The sequence below is a fragment of the Cibotium barometz genome, chromosome 32 (assembly GCF_041138505.1).
Source record: "Cibotium barometz isolate CiBa-2024 chromosome 32, ASM4113850v1, whole genome shotgun sequence".
Taxonomy (NCBI): domain Eukaryota; kingdom Viridiplantae; phylum Streptophyta; class Polypodiopsida; order Cyatheales; family Cibotiaceae; genus Cibotium; species Cibotium barometz.
Genome location: NC_141077.1, coordinates 19,322,482 through 19,336,532, shown reverse-complemented (window position 1 = coordinate 19,336,532; position 14,051 = coordinate 19,322,482).

Sequence of the window (14,051 nt, the reverse complement as noted above, 5' to 3'; positions counted from 1 at the left end):
TGCACATGTAAAAGAATTTAAGTATTGGAATCAAGGAGAAAGGAAAGTCATGCAATGGATTTCTATCAGCATATAGGATACTATGATTGGGCAGATACAAGATGCCATCATCTAAGGATGCATGGGACACCTTGGTGAAGCTGTATGAAACTAACACCAAGGCAAGAAAAAATTAGTTAAAGAATGAGCTTCATACTGTGGAGAAGAAAAATATATCTATGAATGATTGTGCCTTGAAGATCAAGGGAAATGTGGAATCCCTTGCATCAATTGGTGTTTCTATTGATGATGATGATAAGGTGGAAGTGTGTCTACGTGGTCTCCGGCCACAATACAAGGCATTTAAGACATCTATTCAAACTTGGGAGAACATTCCCAACTTCACAGATTTGGTGTTAAAGAGAAGAATTTGGATGAAGATCAACAGTCTTCACAAAACAAAAATAGTTTAGAGCAGTAGGCCTTCTACAAAAGTGAAGGTAGAGGATGAGGTAGAGGTTGTGGACGTGGCCAAGGTGGTGGCCGAACAGGTAATCAAAATTATGGTGAGCAGCAACATTAGCCCTAGGATTCGCAACAACAACACACAGGTGGAAGAGGCCAGTTTAGAGACAGGGGGAGCCAACGAGGTTGTGGTAATTGGCAAAGGCAGCATAATGATACACTAGGCTATTTTTACTGTGGTAAGCCTAGAAATGTGCATGCAGATTGCTATAAGAAGCATGTGGAGTGACATGCAAATTAAAAAGTGATGCAAAACAACCATGTATCCTCTAGCAGAAATAATGAGGATAATGAGAGGTTGTTTGTTATGCAACATATGGTTAATGCTGTGCCATAGAAATGATGTAGCAGCATGTAAGGATGATGTATGGTATGTTGATTCACGTGCTTCAAACCCCATGACAAGTCATGGTGGTGAGTGGTTCAAGGAAATGAAGAGTCTTGAAAGACCAGGTTTTGTTGAAATAGGGGATGACACTGCTCATCCGTGTGAGATCCCTGTCCCCACCGCACAATGGATTCGGGGTGCTGGCAGCGGAAGTAGCACTTCTTGCACGGGCTAGGGTCCCACACTCGGGGCCTCGTCCATGGATATCCGGACAAGAGACTAATTCGTCGATTTTTCCAAAACTGAACCCAGAAAAAATCTTCCTTTACCCGGAAAGCACGAACGATTCCACCATAATAGCTCTTTACTCTAATGTAGTCAAGACCAATACTGATCAAGTTGATCCGACTGCACCTATAAAGATATTCGGTCAGATCAAGGAAGAAACTTGCACTTGGATCATTGGGATCAACGCTTTTTTCCCCATCAGGAGAATAATTACTATCCGGGATTTACTTTATCTATCGTAATAACAGAAATTGAGTCTCGATTTACGGATCCATCAGTCTAGCCTAACCCCATCCAGTCCCATGGGTTAGCCAACCGCCCAACCACTGTAGTAATGGGATCCAATTAGGAATTTGGTTAGGTTTTGTCCCGGGTACTAGGAAAAAGAGTTCCCAAGCCCCCTAGTCGAAAGTTCATGCAAACATAAAACTAGTCACACCACTTACACACCCAATATGAAATTGCCTTTTTCTCAGCATCAACTAACTTTAAAATAATCTTTTAATTAAACCATTATGTCACTGATGACAATCCTTGAAATCTCTAGTTGAATCCATATTTCCAATCATTCATTCATCGGTGTACTTATGGCATCATCGACAACCAGAACGCTCACCACCTGTTCACTCAGGGGCCTTTTCAATAGTTCCTAGCTCATAGTACCCGACAATATTTTCACATATAAAAATCAAGATGGAATCTTTGTTGAAGATCAGCAAGATCAATCAACAGATCCATCTAAGAGAGCCATGGACTCATCCGTTGAGGACCAGCAAGGTCAATCAACCAAATCCATGCCCCGGTTTTAGAAAACAACTCTTACTCCTTGTTCCAATATCTTCCACGACGCACGTGTGGGTATCTTCGGTGACCCAGAGCCCGAGCACCGTATGGTCAGCACCCTCTAGGATCATTCGCAGGTGACCTAGCGCTTCACTCATAGGCCGCTTCCTTGGTCCCTCATCCACCGTATACCGGAAGCCTCGGGGGGGTCACTCGTATAAATATGTAAGTATCATGTGGGTTCAACAGAAGGACATTTTAAATATTTAAAACTTACAGAAATATATTTACAGAGGGGATTTAATTATTGTATTTTAAAAAAAATTACAGATTTGAATAGGAAAGGATACATTATATTCACTAAAAAATTCATAGATAAGGGACTTTTTAAATAGGCCTTGAACGCACGTGATATAGAGGATTTACATATAGTGACCCCCCCGAGCCGGAAGCTCACCATTTAAATCGAACCGAGGCTGGTCAAGACCTCGGTCGACCTTGCTACGCGAGACGTCCTCCATTGACTCTCCGTCAGCAGTTGCAACTTTATCAGTTAGGTCTCCATGACCTCAATCCACAAGACGGTCAAAATGCTTCCCCAACATTCTTGACATAAAATAGTCATTTACAAATAGGTCACAAAATACAGTTTCTATATCGAACTCTCGTCTTTCCACATTATCCCTCCTCAGTCCACATTACTTATTCCACATTCCATTCATATGTGTACTCATTCTTATCCATTCACTCATATCGACGACACATTATTTCACATACACATTCACATTCATTATTCTTCATACACATCCATGTTCGTACATCCACATCATACATCCAATCCCATATCCACATTCATACATACACATCCATATTCACATCTATACATCCACATCCACATCCACATCCACATCCATACATCCACATCTCCATGCATACATCCACATCCACATTCACATTCACATCCATACATCTACATCTCCATGCATACATCCACATCCACATCCACATTCACATTCACATCCATACATTCACATCATCCACATCCACATCTCATCCATACATCCACATCTACATGCATACATCCACATCCACATTCACATCCATTCTCGCCCTATCACAACCCATATACATCTTATCCCATCGTATACACTTCTTACCTCATCCCATACACATCGTATCACATCCTAACTCATCTTAGCACATCCTATCACATCTCATACACCTCTTATCACATCCTATCACATCTCATACACATCTTATCACATCCTATCACATCCTATCACATCTCATACACATCTGATCACATCTTATCACATCTCATACACCTCTTATCACATCCTATCACTCCCCATACGCATCTTATCTCATCCTATATCTATTTATAGGATACAAGAGAATTCTTATATTTGATATAAGATTTCTTTATGCATCTATTTATGCATAGATTCCATTTTAAGGAGAATAATACTTTCGAAATAAAAATCAATCTTTTATGCATCTTCCTATCCATAAATTCATTTTAAATGAGAATGACACTTTTGAATTAAAAATCCATTCTTTAATGCATCTTCCTATGCATAAAATCAAAATAGATGAAAATAACTCTTTTGAACTAAAAATAGATTTCTTTATGCATCTTTCTATGCATAAATCCAATTTAGTAGGACTTACACTTTTAGAATAAAAGAATTTCTTTTATGCATCTAATTTATGCATAAAATCCAATTATGATGAAAATCACACTTTTAGTATTAAAAAAATATCTTTTATGCACCCATTTATGCATAAAAATCAAATATGATAAAAGTAACCCTTTTATATTAAAATAATAATCTTTTATGCATACCTCTATGCATGAAATCCAAATATGATAAAAGTAACACTTTTACATTAAAATAATAATCTTTTATGCATATCTCTATGCATGAAATCTAATTATGATAAAAATAACACTTTTACATTAAAATAATAATCTTTTATGCATAACTCTATGCATGAAATCCAAATATGATAAAAGTAACACTTTTATATTAAAATAATAATCTTTTATGCATACCTCTATGCATGAAATTCAATTATGATAAAAATAACACTTTTACATTAAAATGATAATCTTTTATGCATACCTCTATGCATGAAATCCAAATATGATAAAAATAACACTTTTACATTAAAATAATAATCTTTTATGCATACCTCTATGCATGAAATCCAAATATGATAAAAGTAACACTTTTATATTAAAATAATAATCTTTTATACATACCTCTATGCATGAAATTCAATTATGATAAAAATAACACTTTTACATTAAAATAATAATCTTTTATGCATACCTCTATGCATGAAATTCAAATATGATAAAAGTAACACTTTTATATTAAAATAATAATCTTTTATGCATACCTCTATGCATGAAAATTAATTATGATAAAAGTAACACTTTTATATTAAAATAATAATTTATCTTTTATGCATATAATCAAAATGCATCTTTTATGCATGAAAATGATACTTTAGAATATAGAAACCGTAAGGATTTCTCTTTTAGGAAAGATGAATCTTATCTCACTAATTTCTAAAAATTGCGCCATAACCTCCTTTGTATGGCTGACCATTTTTTAAATTTTTAAGTCTTCAAGACTAATTTAAAGTGCACCAAGAGTATTGAAATTATCCTAAAGTAAACATTTTTCTATTTAATTAAGACAAACATTATAAAAACTTGACTTTAATCATTAACCATTCACCTAGGATAGAGAATGGTTGGTTTTGCTAGAGAAGAGAGGGGAATGCCTTTTTGTAATGAGGCACAACATTTTTAGAGGACATAAAGCATAAAAACCATTTAAAACCATAAAAATAAGTAAAAAAATAGAAGAATCACCAACTTACTAATGACTTTGATAGCTTTCCTTTGGCTTGATGGTTTAAGGGACAAGAGTGGCCACCAATCTTTGGAAGAGGGAAATGTCAAAAACTAGTGAATTATTAATAAATTCAAGAGTTCTTGGCTTGGGAGGAGTAGAGTAACAGTGCATAAAACACTATTGAGTTTCAACAAAGGGGAAGGCCTCTATTTATAGGAAAAAGTGAGCTCCTAACCAAACAAACTGATTCTAGAATTTTCCAATTCAGTTTGGTCAATTTTTGACCATTTTTAGGTCAGTTGAGCTAACTTTTTGCAACTAGACTTGAAGTAGGAGAGAGGAGAGATGAAATATCTCAATTTTTGAAGATTTAAAACTCAATTGTACATGTGAAGTAGGTGCCTCATTCATGAGGGGAAAATCCCCATGTAGAGGTGTCAAAAATACATCATTACTTCTAAATATCTCCCCTTTTTAACTATTAGCCTTGTCCTTATTCAACTCTTCATCTTATGTGAGTATTTACTCATTTTTGGATACCCAAAATATCTCATATTTTTGATATTACTCATAGTTTCTTACTAATAAACCTTGTACATAGTCAAATCTTCATCTTATGTGAGCATTTACTCATTTTTGGGTATCTTCTTTTACAAATTGGATTTATCTCCTCCCCACACATGGATTGATCCTATTGGCCCACAGGAACCTTAATTGGACCATAATCCAAAAATTTCTGAAAATCTAGACCCTTAGGCTAAGGTCCTTTATACCCATTTCCAATTAATTCCAATTGCACATTGAAAAGTTCTTTTTGAATTTCTGTTTGTCTGTTTCAGGGAAATTCATTTTAATATTATGAGAAATTTTTATATCTAAAAATATTCAAAATCTGAATATTCTCTCTCTAGAATATTTTCTCTCTCTAGGTTAAAACAGTTAGAGACAAGATCTTTTATAGTTCTGAAGAGGGATTGATTACAGGGGAAGATGCTGGACATCTTGAGAGGCTAGGGAGGAATCTTACAATCTTATTGCCCATGATACAGATGTTCTATTCTCTATGCAAAATGGTGAGGTGAAGTAACGTGCTGATGTACTTTATGTTCCGAACATTACAAAGAATCTAGTTTTTGTAGGCTAGATGATTGAGCAGGGTTTGCAAGTCTGATTTAACCCTGATGACTATTATGTAGAAGACTTTAAAGATAAGTGCAGGTTGATTGCAAAAGCAACAGAGTGCACAGAAAGTTTACATTGAATGTAAATATGCCTGAAGTGAGTGCAATGTTTGCAAATGGTTCAGGAGTTGTTGCAGATACAGACATTTGGCATAAGATAATTGGGCATGTAAATGTGCAAAGAATGAAATCTATGCAGACTAAAGAAATTGTGACAGGGCTGCCTAAGTTTAAAGTTAAAGGTATGTAGAAAGTATGTGAAGCATGTCAATTTGAAAAGCAAACAAAGCATGTAGTTCCACATGACAGAAATGTGAGCAGGAATGTAGTAGATGTTACGCGTTCAGATGTATGGGGTCTTGTGAAGACTATGTCTATGGGTGGGTGCAAGTTCTGCGTAACATTCATTGATGACCACATGAGGAAAGTGTGGGTATATTTCATGAAGGAGAAGAGTGAAGTGTTTAGTCATTTTCAAAATTTTAGAGTGATAGAGCTGAAAAATAGATAGGAAAAGCATGTGAAGTGCCTTAGGTGAGATGGAGGGGGAGAATAATTCTCCAATGAGTTCTCTAAATTCTTGTAAAAGAATGGCATTCAGAGAAAATTTACATGTAGATACACTCTACAACAGAATGGATTTTCTAAGCTAAACAACAGGCACATTGCAGAGATAGCACGGCCATTGATGGCAGAGAAGAATATGTCGCATAGCTATTGGGATGAGGCTGTGTCTACAACAATTTATATCATGAATAACACTTATACTACTGCCATACATGATGTAATGCTAGAGGAGAAGTTTATTGGCAAGAAACCTGATTTGTCTCACTTGAAAGTTTTTGGATGTATTGTATATGTACATGTACCAGATGAGTTGCGTATACTAAGATGGATCCAAAGGTAGAAACATGTGTGTTTATTGGGTATTACCTTGAGAAAAAGGGATATAGATACTATAATCCTACTACACAAGAATTGAGAGTAAGTAGGGATGTATTTGATGAGATGACCAGCTAGTATGCTACTAAAAAAGATGCTGTTGGGGCTGATGTAAGTGGAAACATGGTTCCACAGAATGCAAGTCAGCAATCACAGTCATGAGCGGACCAGGAGAGTCCTCATCGAGCAGTTCTATTGATAGACCATGGAGTGGTAGGTTGGCTGCATCATAATATCAATCCTGAAAATAAAGTTGGTACATCACATAAAGGCAAAGAGAAAAAGGTTGAGCCCCTTGGTATGCTTGATATTTCTGCAGGGCATTCTCTTGTTGATGGAGATTCTAGTGGCTCGGATATGAGCCTTGATGATGAGGAGCTTGAGATTCCAGCAATGAGGACATCTAGTGTGAAGAAGGCTATGGAAGCCATGAATGTAAAGCTATGAAGATATGGAAGAGTCAAAAATCCTATGCAGAGGTTGACTTATGATGGTTATGTGGCACATCATTATGCTTATATGGAAAAAGTTGTGCAGGTTGTAGAATCCACATGTTTTGATGAGGCTATTAGAAATGTGTGTTGGGAGAAAGCTATGGATGAGGAGATGGATGCATTATATGGAAATGAGACTTGGGATTTGGTGCCATTGCTTGAAGGAAAGAAAGATATTGGTTGTAAATGGGTGTATAAGGTGAAACATAACAGTGATGCTAGCATAAGTAGGTACAAGGATAGATTGGTAGCCAAAGGATATGTGCAGCCACATAGGATTGGTAGCCAAAGGATATGTGCAGACACATGGGATCGGTTATGATGAGGAGACATTTGCCCTGGTTGCAAAGATGGCAACTATGAGAGTTGTTTTTGCGGTGGCTACAATGGAAGGCTGGTTTTTACATCAGATGGATGTAAAAAATGTGTTCTTGCATGGTGACTTGCCAAGAAGAAGTGTATATGGATCAGCCGCTTGGTGACTTGCCAAGAAGAAGTGTATATGGATCAACCGCTTTGTTTCGAGGATACAGGTCACCCACTGTATGTATGTAATTCTTTGTATGGGCTGAAGCAAGCTCCACGAGCATGGCATGAAAAGATTGCTGACACTATTGGTCATCTCTCCTCTCTCCTCTTTCAAACTAGATCAAAAAAGTGGGCCTAATTGGTCCAAAACTTGTCTGAATTGGATCAAACTGAAGCTGGAAGCCTCTAAATACCAATTGGACTTGGTTGGTAGTCTGCCTCTCCTATAAATAGAACCCCATTCCTTTGTATTTTCATCTTAGTGTATTTACAATGCTAGTGTAATTTCCAATTTAGTGTAATTCCATTATCCCTCTACCTTTTCTCTCCATTGTGAAGCTTTGGAGCTTCACTAATCCTCTTATTCTCTTAGAGATTACCCTCTTCTTCTTGGTGGCCAAGCTTCTTCTTTGAGGGCTACACATCTCCCTAAAGAATCAAGCCAAAAAACCAAGGGTAAGCCTAAAACAATGATGTTTTACGCTCTTCTTAGATGGTAATCTTCCTCCCAACCTCTCTACATGCTTGGGAAGCATTCTAATTCATGGTTTCTTCTTAAAACCATGCCCTTATTGATTTATGTTGTTTTGATGAATTAATGTTAATCTTTTATGCTTAAATGTATTGTTTTTTATTTGTAATCTCTCTTTTTGAAAGAATACTCACTTTTATGGTTAAATCCTTCTTGGAAGGATAAGCTTTAGTTATAATCTCATTTTCTTTCCCACACTCTAGGCCTAACAAGCTAGAGATGGAGATTAAACATTTTTATGATTTTTATCTATTTAAAAATGAGGTTAATTCATTAAGCTTGTTTTTATGTTAAGAAAATTCATATTTATTCATTTTAAGATGAAAGAGAGCTTATGCTGAAATTCTTATAATTATTTTCATAACAAAGTTATATTTGGGAAATTTTTTTAATAAACAAGATGCTTAGATGTAGTTATGCTTATATTTATGCTTTGGTTTATGCATAAAGAATTTTTATATTAAAAGAGGAAGTCTCACCATATTTTTATGTAATTATGTTTATGCATAATTTTAAGAATGCAAAAAGAGAAATTTTCACGATATTCTATGCATAAAACATTTTAAATGCATAAAGAAAAAAAATTGTTACATTTTTAAATATACATTTATAGTATAGTATGTATGCATAAATGTCTAAATGTTAAAAAGAGGAATTTTTGTTATATTTTAAAATGAATATTCATGGATATTTTTATTTATCAAAAGATGAATTTTCATCATATCTTTAAATAGGAATATGCATAATTAATTTTGGTATCAAAAAGAGAAAGTTTCATTATATTTCTATATGAAGATAATTATGGCATGTTGATGCCTGGGTTCAAAAGGGAGAAAAGAATATTTAAGAATATCTTGATATCAATATTTTAGTAAAATGATGTATGCATATTTATTAAAGGATCATTTAGAAAAAAGAGAATGTTTCATCATATTTCTATGAAAATAATTATGGCATGTTGATGCCTAGGTTCAAAATGGAGAAAAGAATATTTAAGAATATTTTTGTATCAATATTTTAGTAAAATGATGTATGCATATTTATTAAAGGATCATTTAGAAAAAGAAATATCCTTGTTAAATTCCATTATTCATGAATATAATTATTTATAATTCTATTATGTCCAAGGAAGAATGAATTTTCATAATTTTGGATATTTACCCTATGATTGGAAATCATAGTTATTTTATCAGATAAATGTGGAGAAATATCTCTAGGAAATAAATCTAGAAATAAATTCAAGTAATTCTGTGCTAAACCATGACCACATGAGAAAGGTGGGTAAGTAAGATGCCTGCCCATCTCTTGAATCATAAATTAAGCCAAGACTTGTGACCATTTTCATTCTTCAGTACGAAGAATGGATATAAGTGTCTGATTTAGGGAATTTTCACTAAGACTCGAAATCATCTAGAAATAAGTTAGAAATTCATTTGTAATTGATGGATGGATCACCGAGATACGAGATTCGTGATTTTCATTGAGAAAGTCTAGGTTTTGAAAAGAAGGGTCTTGTGAAATCAACATTAGAGATGTTTTCTCGTGAAATGGCTTTTTCGTGAGAGGAAATCAACCTTAATGGAAAAATCTTACTTGCATAGAAACTCTATTTTTGTAAAGGACTGTCTTACGCCAGAATGCTGCAGGAAGCATTTGGCTTATTTTTTAATCTAAGGAGAGATTATGTTGCAACAGCTGCGGGGAGTCATCGAAGGACGTCTCTTGTGTGGCAAAGCTTGCCAAGGTCTTGACTAGCCTCGATAAGGTTAAAAATGGTGAGCTTCTTATACGATGGGTGAGGGCCAGCGAAGCGGTCCCTAAGTGAAGCGCTAGGAGACCTAAGGAGGATCCTAGAGGGTTCTAACCAAGCGATGCACTTGCTCGTCGGCTGCTAGGCCACCCATGTGTATGTCGAGGGAGATCTTCATGGATTGGCAAGAAAATCATTTAAGTGAACTGGAAACTATGAAATTGGATCTCTTTTGGTTGCTGGTCTTAAACAGAGAGTCCAAATGACACTTGATTGTAAAACAATGGAACTTGAATATTCAGAGGATTATGATGGAAAAACTATGGTTTTATTGCAAGTTGATTCTAAGAAAAGGCAATTTCATATTGGGTGCGTAAGTGGTGTGTCTATTTTATATTTTGCATGAGTGCCGGCTAGGGGGCCTAGGAACTCTTTCCCCTAGTACCTAGGACAAAATATAGCTAATTTTTATAAAGAGGGAGCCCACCAATACAGTGGTTACGCGGTGGGCTAACCCATGGGCCGTTGGGGTTAGGCTAGATATCGGTGGATTCCTACTGTAAAGTTTAATTATATTTAAGTTATGATAGTTAAAGTGAGTCACAGGGAGATTCTTGTTCTATGGGAAAGTATCAATGGTTGTGCCTCCCTTGAGGTGAAAAAAGCAATGATCTCTATGAGCCAAGTGCAAGTCCCTTCCTTGATTCGGCCATGTGACCTATGGGTTCAATTGGAATAGAAAGGATAGTTAAGGCTCTTGACCCCGTTATAATTTTCGTTAGAAGATTTTCCTGGAGGAATTGCTCGTGCATTATGGACGAGGGCATATGCAATTGAGGCATTGACTTTTTGGAGCCATGTTACAAACCTTCTGTAAATAAAGAATGTTTTGCAAAAATTCTAGTTGTCTAAAAAATTGTGAAACATCAGATATTGAGTTTAAAGGAATAAGTTCTGTTTTCTTAGGACATATGTCATGGATCTATAGTAGAACGATCACCTTGTTGAATGAATTAATTTTAAACTTCTTAAGTCTTAGAATCTCGGAAACAAACTTGAATAGAAAATTTAATGATGTATCGTTTGGGCAGAATCATGAGATGTGCGAATCGTGGTAGACAACCAAATCCTCACACCACGGAAGAGGATGAGCTTTGACCCTGACATTCGCAAAGCTCTACACAAGTCTCAGCCAGGTCCCTTCAAGGGCAAAGGGGAACACTTAGGTGAGGCTATAGAAAAGTGGATCGAAGCTATGGAGAGGAGTACTTTGATGTCACAGGTTACAACGAAAAAAGTAAGGTGGCTCAGGCTGAAGATTGTAGAAATAGCCAAAGTAGTGTGGAGGAACCACTACGAGACAAACCACTTGGATCGGAAACCCAGACGTGGGATGATCTCAAAGCATCCCTCAGAAAGAGATTCTCTCCTCTAGGCTTCTTGGAAACAAAGATGAACAAGTTCCTGGAGCTAACCTAGGTAGGGAAGTCGAAACCATGGAGGAATATCACCAGGCATTCGCTCTCCTCTTCAAATACTCACCCACCGCTCGATGAAGAACAGCTAATGGCCAGGTTCATTCGGGGAATGAACGAGCCTTTGGATACCCTGTTGAAGAATGCTAAGCTAGTTTCTACCGCCACGCTGAAGCAGTGCAGATAGCAAAGGATTTCGCAAAGGCCTTTGTTGTCAAGGTCCCGCCGAAGCGAGCTCCCTTGTAAGATTCCTCCCTCCAGCTTTTGAGGTGTAAAGGTGTAAGAACCTTCCCTTATGTTCTTGTAATTATTCCCCTCTCTAAACTAGGAGAAAGATCTAAAAAGGCCACCCGCTTCTCTTCTTTACATTCCAGCCTTTCTTAATCCTAGAAAGATTAACTAAGTGATTAATTAAACTCTTCTTATTGTTTACTCTCTTGAATTTAGAAAATTGTGTAGATTAGAGTTCTATATTTTTAAATTGGGTTAATTAAGTTAAGTGAAGAAAGATAAAAATGAGAAATGGTCAGCCATACAAAGGAGGTTATGGCAAAATTTTCTAAAATTTTGTAAAAAAGAAAGTTTATTTTTATGTTATTTCAAAAGAGTAATTTCCACCATTTTTGCATCTACAAGAAATATTCTAATTACTCCATGTACATATTCACCTATGAACATGGATGGATATCAGTGATATTAATTATTAAAATTGATTTCTATGCATAGAAATATGCAAAATGAATATTTTTATAAAAGTGTTATTCTTATTAAATTTGATTTTTATGCATTAGAAAGATGCATAAAGGAATTTTTTTATTATAAAAGTGTTATTCTTATTAAATTTGATTTCTATGCATAGAAAGATGCATAAAGGAACTATGCATAGAAAGGAATTTTTTTAATTATAAAAGTGTTATTCTTATTAAATTTGATTTTTATGCATAGAAAGATGCATAATGGAATTTTTTTATAAAAGTGTTATTCTTATTAAATTTAATTTTTATGCATAGAAAGATGCATAAAAGAATTTTTTTATTACAAAAGTGTTATTCTTATTAAATTTGATTTCTATGCATAGAAAGATGCATAAAGGAAATTTTTTATTATTATAAAAGTGTTATTCTTATTAAATTTGATTTCTATGCATAGAAAGATGCATAATGAATTTTTTTTATAAAAGTGTTATTCTTATTAAATTTGATTTTTATGCATAGAAAGATGCATAAAGGAATTTTTTTATTTACAAAAGTGTTATTCTTATTAAATTTGATTTTTATACATAGAAAGATGCATAAAGGATTTTTTAATTATAAAAGCATTATTCTTAAAAAAATTTATTTTATGCATAAAGAAATTCTTTTTATTTTAAAAGTGTTATTCTTATTTAATTTGATTTTATGCATAAATAGATGCATAAAAGGATTTTTTTTAATAAAAGTGTTATTCCCATTGAAGTTGATTTTTATGCATAAATAGATGCATAAAGAATTTCTATATCAAAATTAGAATTCTCTTAAAATCTATGTTTAAATTCTATGAGTATTTGATAAATGAATAATTAAATACTCTAAGAGAGAAATTTCTATCGTTTTATATTCATACGGATTGTAAAAAGAAAATTTAGGAAATCTATCGAGATCGAAATATTCAGATAAATGATTAATTTATTCCTTATTGCAATTCGTAACTAATTTAGAAATCAGTTAAGTGAATATTCAAAGAAAGAAATTCAGTAAAATAGTAACTAAATTACCAAACCTTTTCGAGAAAGATAGTTCAAAAAAAATCTTATCCGACTCGAACCTTGAATCAGACTATGACCAAGACCAAACTCTTTCGTCAGTTTTGAGGAAAGCAGGTTTGACCAGTTTAGAAAAATACACTCAAAACTCTCGCCAAATCTGAAACTAAGTTTGAGACCCTTCGAATTGATATGTGGATCAAGGTTATAGAATTCAAGGAATTCTGGTATGAAATTCACAAATTCCGATCAAGAAGTTTTGGGGATACTGATTCAAGAAATACTCTTTGTATTCAAAAGAAAATCAAACTGAAAACTCGCTTGGAAACCCTATTTTCTTAAAGGATTGTCTTACACAAAATTGCTGGAGTTAGCATTTGGTATATGTTTTTCCAAGGGAAGTTCGGTTACAATAGCTGGGGCGGGGAGTGTTTATAGGACGGCTCACGTGGCAAAGCCTGCCCAGGTCTTTATTACGAGCCTCGGTATGGTTGAAAATGGTGCGCTTCCGGTACGATGGGCGAGGGCCACCAAAGCGGCCCTGAGTGAAGTGCCAAGACACCTAAGGAGGATCCTGGAGGGTTCTGACTAGGAGATGCACAGGCTCGCGGTGCCTATGACACCCATGTGTATGT